This window comes from Castor canadensis, chromosome 6 (genome assembly GCF_047511655.1).
Source record: "Castor canadensis chromosome 6, mCasCan1.hap1v2, whole genome shotgun sequence".
Classification (NCBI taxonomy): Eukaryota; Metazoa; Chordata; class Mammalia; order Rodentia; family Castoridae; genus Castor; species Castor canadensis.
The window spans coordinates 103,408,013-103,421,961 of NC_133391.1; the positions used below are offsets into that span (position 1 = coordinate 103,408,013).

Consider the following 13,949-nt stretch of genomic DNA (forward strand, 5'->3'; position numbering starts at 1 on the left):
ATTTTATGGAAGTATTTTAAGCAGTCTTCTCTCCTTTGTTACAGGAGAGCAGCTTCACATTGCACTTAATGATTGGAGGCAAGGCAGACATATTTATCCCAGTGAACAATAAAGCTAGAATACATTTGATCCAGAGGGCTGTATACTGATAAGCCAAGCCCCTCAATTTTCACGGGGATAGAAAAGCTAAAAAGAGATACCCTGGCGGGAATCTTAGGCTAAAGTCAGGACCCTAGTGGAGAAAAAGCAAGACTTAATACTGACAAGGATATGTTTAAAAACATCAAATTAGAGATGTCTCTGAATCTTTCCTACCAGCACAAGCAGTCTTCTCTCCTTGGCTAGAGGAGAACAGACTCATGTTGCCGAGTCATTGACTATCAAGGCAAGATGGATATAATTTCTCCAATCATCAATAAGCCTACAATGACTTTGATCCTCTGAGATTAAGCTAATAGACCTTGGATTTCCTAATGTTTAAAGGAATGAACAGCCAACATAAGTACTCCCTAACTACTCAAAGTGATCATAAGAAGGTAAGCAGAAGACTAATGTTAATCTCCACAATAGCTGCCTTCTTAATCAGCCTATTAACAGAGCATCCTACACTTCTATTAAAAGTTTGCCTTAATCTCCAGCATTTAACAAGTATACCTCACCATTCTCACTCTGATCAAATTCTGTTATTTCCTTTTTGCACTTTTAACCATGCAGGTTTTCATTTTTAATTTTTTTAAGTATCTACTTCACCCAATAGAATGTAAATTTCACCAAGGCATTTGGGGAAGTGGGGGGTCTATTTTGTCTATTGATGTTTTACAAGAAACTTGATTAGTGACTGGAACATAGTAGATGTTCAATGAATTTTGGTAAATGAACAAGCTAACATTTCTCACTATTATAGAGATATTTTTACCTGGTTAGTACCATGGCACAGCAAATCAGTTAGTATCAAGGGGTGATTTAAGAAAAAGCTCTAAGAATCATGTGACACTGTCGAAATGTTATCCATCCCTTTGTGGCAAGCCTTGATGCACATTCTCAGAGGGCATTCCTGGCATACTGAGTATACAAACAAGACTTCAACCTTCTCCTATACAATTTGTTTATACTTTTCTTGTAAACTTGGGTTTAGTTCTGAGCATTTTTTTCATTTTCTTATCATCCTCTTGAATATGATTGATTCTATTATTTACTTTATGTGCCATTATGGTATCAAGAAATTAAGGGAAAAGATGAGATGTATTTAATAAATATTTATTATATTTTTAAAAGTAAATGTTCTCAGAGTTTGGAAGGAGTTAATGCCTTATTCAGCATTGCTCCATACTTCAAGAGAGGGCTATGTGGCTCCAAAGACCTAAGTAATGATGCCATTAACCTTTCCTAGCCTGGCTGTATAAAGTACTTCACCATTGGTTCAAGTGACTCTTTTTCCTTTCATTGCAACTAGCTAGAATTTTTATTAAGTGCCATTAATCAAAGGTGAAAAATTCTCTGAGCAGAAAAATTGTCAATGAAACTGGCTGCTGTATGTGGAAAAAAATAAATAAATGAGTTTGATAATTATATATTAACTCAAACAGTAATAGTCTTTTCAAATCATCCAGGTTGCAGGTCCTCTTTGATTTTAGGGGTCTAATTTTGGGGAAGACCTATTAATCTTTTTTCCATTTCTTTGCCTTTCTTATTCAGTAATTGAACTGTTCAGGTGTTATTGATTAATGTAACTTCCCTAAATGACAGGTTGGTATGGCAGCCCACCCTATTCTCTAGGCTGTTCTTACTTCTGAAATGACCCGTGATATATTCTGTAGTGTAGAGAATGAATAAAGATTGTAGGTTTTCCTATAAAAACAGATAGTATTAAGCACCACTACAGGTGGCTAAAACCAGATTTTCTTTGGCCTACTGGCATTGAGCTAATTGGAATGAACTTTCATTTCTATCAAAAATAAGAACGAGCATATTATATCAGATTGGGGGAAAATGAATCTTAGAAGAGTTTTTAATAATATGCTCTCATTAGCCTTTAACTGAAGTGACTAAAGGAAGAAATTCTACTCCAGATGTAGCATACTGAGGCTTACTCTAACTGCAACAAGTAAATGAATAAAGCTGTTCATAATTTTAATAGGCTCATATCACACAGAAAAAAAACCATGATCATGATAACTAGGGGAAAAACATAACATGAGTAGAAAGTCGGTATTTAGGAAAGTAGACCCTATAGAATTTTATCATAGCCCAAAACTACCAATATCATTTATTTTGTGGAAAAAACATCTGTGCTTTGCTATATAATTGGGGGATACAAGTGCAACATGAGTTCTGTTTAGTTTGCAACTCTGGTTGTTTTCCCCCGCACTGTTTGTGTTAATTGCCCCTTGTGGTTGAGCTGCATGCCTTTAATCTTCATAGTGTGCAAGTGAATTTGTGCTGTGTTTCTCTCAAACACACCTGCAAGAAATTTTAATAGCTTTAGAAACTTAAGATGTTTCCCTAACTCCCTATTGCATAACAGTTATGACTACCTGAGGTATCATCATAAAAGATAATTTAATAATAGCTACAATGATGTAGGCACCTGAAATTCCATCTGGCAGGATACACTGTAATTCTCTCTCTCTCTCTCTCTCTCTCTCTCTCTCTCTTTCTCTCTCTCTGTCTCTCCTTGAGACACACACACACACATACAATACACACAACTCTGGCTTGGACAGTCAAAAGATTTCAACAGTAGTTATAACAATAAATCCATGCTGAATTATAAGTTAATAAATGCTTTGAGAAATTATAACCTGCTTCATATAACCTCCTGAATTTTTCTCCTAACATTTAAATTTAGGTTAGAATACAATTACATAAATACAGAATTGGAAAAATAATTTGTATCACTAACTTAGTATAGTTAGAGAGATGACTCCACCCCCTACAAAAAAAAAGCAAAAGTGAGTACCACTTTTACTACTGTGCAGCAGAATTTAAAGATTTTTGAAGATTTCGAAAGCATTTATTTACTATACATTAAAAAGTGGATGATTATTTTTAGTGAGATCAGTAAACAAGGCTAAAGAATTTTTCAGTGTTTTATAACTTTGTTGAATGAATAAATGAATAACTGTATGTACAGGTAAAAAATTTCCATACTCAAATTTTCTATAATTGTTCATTTATATATTTTGTTTAACCTATGCTGAAAACAATTTTTGAGTGGACAGTATTTTAGAAAAATGAGCATGTTTTAAGATATTTATTATTGGTTTAGTTATCACTATGTGACTGTGCTTCTTACTTGTCATTAACCAATACTTTGAAATTTGGACTTGGGAGAGCTGGAAGAACAACACGTTTGTTGTTTGTTATGGGTGTGAAGCACTTGTTTTCTTTGTTCTCTGATCAGTGTTGCTCTCTTACTGGCGAAAAATATGCAGTAGAGAACACCTTGGATTTTCCTATCACTGAAAATTCTTTGCAACTTCCACTGGATCTCACTATAGCTGATGGGGTTCTGTGTGTGCGTGTGCACAGAAGTTGGGGAGAAGCAGTTAAGTCTTTCCAAGAGAAGAGTGTTCACCAGTGAGTTACCTAGTTTAAACTTAGTCCCTGCATTGGATACTTCCAGCTTAATTCTAGCCGATTAGTTATTTATTTTTTGTTAGCATTAGATATGTATTAAACTTTTAGTTTGTATTACTGCAATATATTGTTTAATATGTCACATTGTCCTTTATAGAAAGCCTTGGCCCGCAAAAAGCTATTTCCAACTTGAATGGTTTTGATGTCATCAAAGTTCCATTTGAGGGATAATGTAGTTTTTATTCTTCCTCCCGAATCCACATGTAACATTTTTAAAATTAGGTTCAAAGCTTTGATCAATTTGGGCTAGGCACCATACAGCACATATTACCAGTGTATTTGCTAGAACAAATTGTCCCACTCAGGCTGCAAGCTTCACCTGCTCTCTTGGTTGAGTTAAAATGCCAAATAATAACTCAGAAAAACTTTCTGTGTGAATTTGACTGTCTTAAAACTTCAAAATATTTTTCTGTAATTTGACTGTAATATTAGATATATTTACTTCTTTTAGTTTGTTTAAAACTGAGATTTTGCCCATTTTATTGACTCACACACCCTTTCTTTTAAGTCAAAGAAAGAATTAAGGGCATAAATAAAAACAGTATATGGCATATCTTTCTCATGTATATCATTTTTCAACAAAGTAATTTCCAAGGTGAAAAAGGTTCAATTTTATAGAAGTAATACCTTATATTCTTTGCAGGATAAAAATCACTATGCATCACTTGCAAATAACAGAAAATATCACTAACCATGGCCTACACAGTAATGACATTTAATCACTGGATGTAGAGGAAATGTGGCAGCAGGAATGACAAAGCTTATGCGAGATTTCAACCATGCCAAAATAAGCCTTCTGCTTCCACTGTCCTTTCACTCTTCCATGCTTGTCACTCCATTGCAAAATGACCCTTGAAACTCCAATTATAGTTAGATGTAATAAGAGGTACTGGTAGTAGCTTCTGTCACTTTTTTTTCAGGATGCAAGCCTTTCCCAGATGTACCCAGGATACCTCTGATTACTGAATGCATCACCTGGCTGCTTTTAGCTGCAAAGGAGGCTGGGATTCAAAGCAGTTACCTCAAGATAATGGAAAAACAAATATTGAACATTTACAGCATCTACACTGAAAGACAGCCAGAGAGTAGAGGGTGGAGAATTATGTCACAGTATCTTCTAGAGCTTGATTTCCAAACTGTATCTGATATCCAATTAAACTTTAGTGACTTGAAACAAAATTATGGAATAACAAAAGAATAGAAATAATTTCTGAAAATTTATTGCAGAGGATCTGACTGAGGGATAAATGCCATTATCTGGTAGGACTGATGTACATTAAAATTTCAATTGAAAATGTCACTAGTGGTTTTAGAAAAAAGAACATCAGTTACACTGAGTCTACTTTGAAAACTTAGGATAAAAATGGTTTTATTTCATTAAACAGCTTTTTAATAGAATATCTTTTAAGTACATCACATCACCAGACTAGTGTGATGATTAGCTACAGATTTTTTTGGTGAGGATTTAGTTAAATGAGCACTAGTATCACTACTCAAATGAGTATTCATAACCACTACTTGTTTTATTCTAGAGCAGCAACAAAATGGCAGAGACGACAGCTGCCACATCATACACACACACTCCTTCCTACACAAACTATGCTTTGTACATCAGATGCAGCATAAATACCATGGCATGTGGCAGTTGCTATGGCAATGAGCTTTTTTTTAATGAAGAGCAGATGGAATAGGCGTATAAAACTTGCATAAGTTGTTAGTAATCTGTGAGTTAGTGCAGACTAGTTGCTGAAGGAAAACTTTAAAATCCTAGCTTTTCTAATTCTTCCACGTAACATGTTCAACTACCTATTTTCTCCTTGCCTCATTCAGTTCATTTGGGTATTCAAATGGCAGTGGAAAAATGTGAACTGTTTTTCCTGTACCACAGAAATTGTGTATAATTGTAAATTGCATAATTGTGTATTCCTGTCTTTGCTTTTCCAAATAAATTTCTATTATGGAGCTTTTTTACTCTGTCTTCCACTGCATACATATGTACTTCCAAGAGCTTCATTCTAAATCCATTTTGTTTAAATACAAATTATACAATATATAGTACATGATCATCTTGAATATATTTCCAATTCATATACAATTCATGATAATTTTGAGAAAAAGTTCCAAGTATAAAATGGTTGCAGCATTCTATATGGTTTGCTACATAGTACAAAGTTTCATGTAATATATAATTTCAATAAGACATTAGTTAATACTTTGCAATAGTTTTTGTTTCATTTGTCTAACCATCCAATTCAGGTGGATCTTGCTATGGAGTGTCCTAGTCATCTAGACCTCCTTACTGCTGTATGGAAATGGGAAGGGAAAAGTAACAAATAAGTCAAAGAATGATTTGTGATTGTAATATCCTAATCAACTATTCTCTCAATAGATTGATAGGTAATAGATAGATACATAGATATAGATAGATAGATAGATAGATAGATAGATAGAAATAGGTAGATATACAGATGGATAGACAGACAAGTGATAAATGCACATACACACGTACCTGTGAAACCAAATGACAAAAGGGATTTCCATGTAATTAAGCAAGTACTCAGCATAAGGCAACACAAAAAGGATAACACCTGTGGGGCAAGCTACAGGAATTGCTTTTAGGGACAAGAGAATCATAAAGTAGTAAGACAAATAAATATCTCTTCAATATCAAATAGATGCTACTGATCATGAGAAGGGAAATGTTTATGGTCCAAGCATAAGTGCCATATTTAGCAATATTTGTCTTTGATCATTTGGCACTACTAGTTTAATGCAAATCTTTGGTTTCTCTCTCCCTTTCTCTGATCCTGCACTTTTCTGGTTCCTTAATCTTTTTTCTATGACAAGTACTCTATCACACAAATTATAGAAATAGTCTGTGGAAATTGATTCACATGGATAGAGAACAAAATTACATTAAATCCATTTTTATTTATTCCATGGACTTGCTCTTGAGAGTTTTCCCAAAATGCATCAGGTTTGTAGTTAGTCTTTGTATTTTCCATTTTGTATGAGGGCAAAATTGAATACAGAGGTCCATGGTCAGCAATTCTTTCACATTCTCAGCATGTAAAAACACCCCTTTGGATTGCACCCCTGGTTGCCTCTTTAGATAGCTTGTTCTTTTGCTTCAACTAGTAACAAGCATCATGATGTGATATGGGAGTATTTTCCAGTCAACATTTTTATGATGTGTATTTAATGAATGATGTACCTTTCCCTTATTGCCTAGGTGCTCTCAGATGTGTCTCATGGTGAATATCGATCAGCAGAATTCCAAGACGACTGATTCTTATTTTGGCAGAGTATTCATTTTTACCCTCACTGTTGCTACTTCTGTACTCTGATGTCTGATTGCAAAAGCTGGGACCACAAGCCTTTATTCATTAATTCATTACTCTATTAAATATTCAAACATGCTAGATGCCAAGCCCAAAAGGGAAACTAGAAATAGAGATGAGTACAAAATAACAGACTTCAGGTGCTTTTATCCTAGTGGGAACATCAAGAAATAAGCATAAACATATTTTTTTTAAAAAAGGAATTATTACAAATTTTATCTTCTGTAAGGATAGAGTATGGGTTGATGTGACAGAGTATCTCTGGGGAGGATTGTTTATACAGAGTGGTCAAGTACATCTTCAGAAAAAAATATTGAAGGTGAAAACATAGAGGCTCTAAATGAAATTATGGTAGCAATTTCCATTTTAGGCCTGGGTTGTCTATAAGTTACATGTTTTGTGACTTTTTTTTAATAGCAAGTGTTCAAAATCCAGGTTCTTTTAAAAAATTATTTTAGTTGTGTTACCAAGATAACACCAATTGCATTATCAGGGTTGGAACTGATTAACAACTCCATGCATTTAAATAAATGGGGTAATCATAGCTTTTTATAAATCATTATTTAATTTTATCATTAGACATGCTATTGTAAGCCAAAAATAATTATAGTACAGAGAGGAAAAGAAAAGGAAAATCATGTCTTTCCTTAGGAATATATTTTGAGCCCAAAATGCATTTGTTTTTCCTTAGTGATAAATTAAGAGTATTTAATTTTTCATAAAGTCTATCAGTTAAGAGTAAGTGTATCCATAGTAGTCTAGTACCTAAGAGACAAAAATTTACATTCTTAAAACCCTAAGACAATCACAAAATGAAACTTCCCATGTTGAAGCTAAAACTTGAGGAACTTATTCTCCCTTCTCAAGACTCAGTACACAATAATTACAGCAATCATACTCATTCCTTAACAAATTAACCCTTCACTCCACAGGAAGCTAAGGGGAATTAAGCATGCTTTGACTTCCAGAGAGTTACATGTATTTTTATATTTCTAATTCATTACAAAAATAATTGTGGACTCTAATTTTGTTTAACTCGTGTGCTGCTTATAATTGCAAAATAGCTGTTAAACAATTGCTGCAAAGGCTCAGCTTTGTAAGACATTAATGACTACTCAACCTCTACTAAGACACTTAACATGGAAGGACGTGAGAGATTTATAATTAAAACAATCTTCTCAATGAATTGTTTGCTCAGAAAATAAACAGCTCACCCCTTACCTTGGCACTGGTAATTGACAATTAATTGACAGCATCATTGACAGTGCATTTGGCTATGCATTACCACTTATAGAAATAGAATTTACATCCATAATATTATCACAGGGCTTGTAATATTATTAACCATAACTCACTAGCAAAATACAATATATGATTGAACACTATTCATCTTATTGTCAATAGAGAGTGTTAATCATTGCAGTAGAGGGGTTTGTACTGTTTCTAGTTATGATTATTCTTTCGTTATGGTTCCATAAATGATATTAATGAACAGACATGGAAAAAATGGAGTCCACATTTAAAAAAGAGATTTAATAGTTAAATCCTAGAATAGCTCTGAATTTCTCTAAGATGATTCTTATCAAATGAAAGCAGACAAATCATCAAAAGTAAGTGTTCCAATGTGCTTATTATTTTATATGTAAATATAGTGGGTTCAAGTTGTGTTTTCTCTTTGCAGGCAGAAGTGTTTTATGTTGTCTAATATTTAGGCACATAAGTGCTGCTAGTGTGCTAGTGTTTTAGACTAATTCTCACAGGAGCTGATCGTATGAGAATTAGGAAGTAGGTTGACCAGATTTTTGTGGTCCCTATCAGCATCATTTCTTGATCTTCTTTTCCCATCAACCCTGCCTTATGTACCTGTCCTACTGAAGGGACCAAGCTCTGCAATTGAAGAGAAAACATGTGATTGAGACCTAATACTGTCACTCAGTGTCATGATCAGTGGCAAGTTAGGAATTCTGTAAACCTCAGTTCTCTTATCTATAATATAGATACACTAATAATACCTACCTTGATTACCTGTCTGGACTGTCCACAAAACACAATGAGAAATTTTATGTGATGGTGCTGTGCATACATTGGTTATCATTTATGCTTCCAAAACTGGCTTTAAATTTATATTAATGTCAGTAATATTGTTAGTCACTTCCTATTAATCACATCCCATAGAATCATTATAGTTGTTTACTGTTAGTATTGAATTTACAAAGTTATGATGGTCTTACAGGCATTATAGACAATGTAACCAAATATGTAGCATATCAAGAAGATCAGTGGTTGAAATCTGACAGATTGGTTTTGGGTCATTTAATAGTATTTTTATTAGCATATATACTAATTGTGATAGTTCCATACATGTATCTAGTGTACTTTGATCAAATTCACCACATCAATTATTATTCTTTCTTATCTTTCCTCCCCCATTTTACAACAAATTTAATGGTTTTCATTATTCTATTTTCATACATGCACACAAAGTACTTTGATCAGATTCACTACCATCACTCTCTCCATCTTCATCCTCCACTAGTTATCTCCCCCCATCAATCCCTGTTTACACTCATGCCACTCAGTTTTTATAGCTTTTAATATCCACATGTCTTTAAACAAGTAGATAAATCTAGTAAGCCTCAGCTTTCTAATCTGCAAAATAGAATTTTTATAAATCTATATTGCAGAGCTATGAAATTAGATGACAAAGTGTGCACAAGATTGTTGCATGTTATACTTATTCAGTAATTGTTAGGGATTTCAAATGAGACTGTCTATGTAATTTAAAGTCTTTGTTCTATTTTTTTCTGTGAAATTATACCTACAAAGCTATTAAGCACTGCAGCATTTGCTGTACCACTGATGATAAAGAAGGAATAATCATCTCATGTTGTTTTCTTGCATAAAAGACTGGTCTTTCTAGGTACATACTTATATTTCATCATTGTACAGTGTTTCCTCAATTCATCACCTAATAATAAAAGGAAATATATGTTGCATAGCACCAATATAATGTGGATTTGCTAATGTATTAGTTTTTTATTATTTTTCATGGTAAATATTAAATTGTACATATTAATGTGCTTCATAATGACTTTCTACCCATTCATATAATGTTTTTTGGTCATATTCACCTCCTCTATTTCTTTTTCTTAATTTTCCCTTCCCACTTCTCCAGTTCCCCTTCTACCCCCTTGTAGTTCCCTTTTATTTTTATGACCTTGGCTTTTTATTTTGTTTGGTTTGGTTTTGTTTTCCTATAGCTTCCTCAAATGAGAGAAAACATGAAATACTTGTTTTATGGCACTGTTTTTTTTCACTTAACATGATAGTCCCCAGTTCTATACATTTTTCAACAAATGATACAATTTCCTTCCTCTTAATGTTGAGTAAAACTCTGTTGTGTACATATACCACATTTTCTTTATCCATTTTTCTGTTGATGGGCACCTGTACTGATTCCATTATGTGGCTATTGTGAACAGTGCTGCGATAAAGTGGATATAGAGGCATCTCGGCAGTGAGTTGACTTTAATTCTTTTGAGTATATACCCAAAAATGATATGGCTAGATCAAATGGTAGTTCTATTTTTTATTTTTAAAATCTTTCCTATTTTTTTTATTTTTCTATTATTTCTATTATTTTTTATTTTTTTATTTTTAAAATCTTTCCTATTGCTGTCAAAACAAACTACCACAAACTTATCAGTTTAAACAACATGAATGTATTATCTGCAGGTTAGAAATCTGGACATGGGATGGCTAGGCTCTCTGCTCACCAGGAGGAAGTCAAGTTATTAGCAAGAGCTTCATTTGCATCTGTGACTTACAATACCCATTCATGTTCACTTGTTGGTGCTTATGGAACTCAGATAACTGTCTTCTATCTGGCTGTCAGCTGGGCATAGTCTCAGCCTTTGGAGGCCACCTGACATTACCTGCCATGTGCCATTCTCTATAACAGGGCAGTCTGCATCTTCAATACTGGCAGAATTTTCCTTCTTCAGTCCTCTAAGGTGGAGGCTTTTGTAACCTAAGAAAGTCATGGAAATGACAGTTTAATCTTACTTTATTCTAATGAAGCGTGTAACTGTTTGCTTTTATGCATAGGTACAGTGGAGAAGATTATTGAGTTATACAGTGTGTGCCATCAGAGACAAGGATCTCAGGGCCCATTTAGAATTCTGCCCAATTTGGAATAGCTGCCCAAAATAGAGATAAACATTTCAACTCTCTAGTTCTTCTCTTAAATTGCAACAGTGCTATTTGTCTTTTTTGCTATTTTTCAGACTTTCTCCCATCCATCCATGGTTACTGCTTTGCCCATGCATGCTGTGCCTAGAATAACTGTAGATGACACCACTGCTGGCAGGAATCAAAGGTATTTTGTTGCCATTTTAGATTCTTATGTTTGCATATTTATTACAGTACTTTTGTGGTTAAATAGAAGAATCCAGTCTTGAGGAAGAGGTGCATTGTTCTATTATATTCCCTATAAAAAGAAGCCTATGTCAGGGATTGCCTATGGTGACTTAAATTTCTATTTCTTTCTATGAGGCATGCAACTATATTCCATTTTCCAGGTTTAGTGAAGGTCGGTATGATCATGTATCTAAGTTCTAGCTAAAGGAATATGTTTGAAATTAACGTGTACTGCCTTAAACCTGGCTCTCACAAACAAACCATGTAAGGTCCAATCTTCTCTGCTCTCTCTTTCTTCCCATATTCACTGATGAAATGGAAAAGACTCTGGAATGTAGAAGAAGACAGATTCACAAGATGTAAAGGGTAAAAGTTTCTAAATGGGGAAAATCTTCCTGTATCCTACCACTACCATGCACTGGACTGTGACATGGATAAGAAATATACACATCGTGTTAAGTCATTGAGAGTTCTAGCTATATCTGTCATAGCATAGCAACAAACCTTATATGTTTTAATACAGAAATTGGTGTGCTACCCATAGGTAAATTTTTTCCCTTTATTGTTGTGCTGGGTGGAGGTACACTATGGCATTTACAAAAGCTCTTACAATGTTACCAAATGTATCATATTTGAATTCAGTTCCTCCATCAATGTTCTTTATCTTCCCCCTCCCCCAATTCCTGGAGTTGTTTCAACAGGTATCATTGTTGCATTTACATACATGTGTTCACAGATTTTTGCACCATATTTACCCTTTCCCCTTCCACCTCCACCCTCCCACTGGTACAAACCCCCTCTCCTCCTCGGGCAGAGCATGTTCAACCCTCCTGTTTTTTAATTTTGTAGAAGAAAAAGAAAAAAACATATTTTTGCTTGTTTGAGATAAATGTAGCTACATAGGGAGTTTCCTTGTGATACTTCCATGTATATATGTATTATAACCCCCAATGATTTATCTCCTATCTAAATTTTAAGTAATATGAGACTGCCTTAACATAGGCTATAAAGCTGTGAGAAAATGGCTAGTAGATAGGAGAGTCCTAGAGAAAAACATTTGTAGAATTGCTAGCAGATCACATGGAAGGCTAACCTTATGCCTTCTAAGCCTATAACTCAAAAAAAGTGGTCAATAAGAATCAGAGTGATAATGTGTACATTAGATTATTGGCATCTTTTGGTAAATTGTTAAAAGAAAAAGATAAGCTCAAACAATGATTGCTTAGCTCAAAGATGAATCCAGAATATTTGGGCATTGAATGGACAGGAAAGTTGACTGCTTCTGGAGTCAAATCGACAGGAAATAATAATCAAAACAACCACTGAGAGACAATAAGTAGTTAAGACCCAATCATGTAGCAAAGCTCAGACAAAACCTGATGTCATGAAGAAACTTAGCATTCAGTTGAGGGAAGGTGTAGAGTCATTGATGAAGAAGAAAAGAAATAATTGAAGATTATTAAGAAAGAATTTTGATTGTGGCTACTGGTCTGGATGCTTGCACCAGTAGAAAGTGTGGCCTATATTTATGGGAAAGGCTGGGAAACCAATGTGGTTTGTTTCAGACAATGGACAAGCAAAGATAGGGCTTAAACTGACAGAGAACACTGGACAAAGGAGTTCCTCCCAAGGAAGAGAATTGGGATGTAATCAAGCAATTTTTCATTCTTAGGGTAAATCCCACTCAGTGACATGGGTGGTCACTGCTGAGTTTCATGTTATTTCTTTATCTAAGCAGAATCTATACACATATCCTAGTCAAGGTTCACCCTTACATGTTGGGTACAGAAAGAGAAAGAAAACCTGTCTCTCCACTTGATAGGTCACCAACCAAAGAGGAACCAACTGGTGAAATTTAAGTCAAATACAATGCCTGGTAGACACTTGGGTTGACTAAAGAAATTGATATTCAAAATGAACTATGACAGAGATGGCTATAGCTTATAAATATTCATGCTCTCCTCTTGCACACATACTTCGGACTCTGTTTTAAATAGCTATGGCCATGAGACATAGTTCTGGCCAAGACAATGTGAGTAGCAGTGATGTGCTTTTCTTGCCTCAGAATATAAACACCTACTTCATGTGACCCCTTCCTTTCTCCCCATGGGTCCTTGAATATTTGCATGGTATAGAACTCCTCTCAATCCACCATTCCCCAAATTACTACTTCATTTGGCCTGTGATATGAGCGAGAAATAAACTTTCATTTTGTTAAATCATTGAAGTTTTGGAATTTGTTAAGGCAGTTAGTATTTTTTTTAATTTGTTTTACTTTAACAAGAAAGTGCCCTGCATGCTAAAAGCTAAAAAATTCTCTCTACTCTCTCTCTCTCTCATTTCCCTTCCTCTCCTTCCTCTCTCTCTTTTTCCTTTCTTCCTTCCCCACCCCCACACAACAAATGCCAGGAGCAGAGATCATTGATGGAAAGAAAGAAGAGGGTAATAAAAACAGCTGATCCATTACTTGTTTACAATGACTCAGAACATAAATAATCCCTTTATAAAGAACAGGTTTTCTTGATCTTTGATGCAGAAAGCATATACTGT

At 34.5% G+C, this 13,949-nt stretch overlaps 1 long non-coding RNA gene across 1 annotated transcript in view; it reads left to right on the top strand.

The window, feature by feature from the left end:
* Window positions 1-11,360, top strand: part of LOC141423909 (uncharacterized) — a 96,161-nt gene extending 84,801 nt beyond the window's left edge. The window contains exon 7 of the long non-coding RNA XR_012448670.1: window positions 11,267-11,360. This is a non-coding gene — a long non-coding RNA (uncharacterized lncRNA). The remainder of the gene's footprint in view (window positions 1-11,266) is intronic.
* Window positions 11,361-13,949: the final 2,589 nt, after the last annotated feature.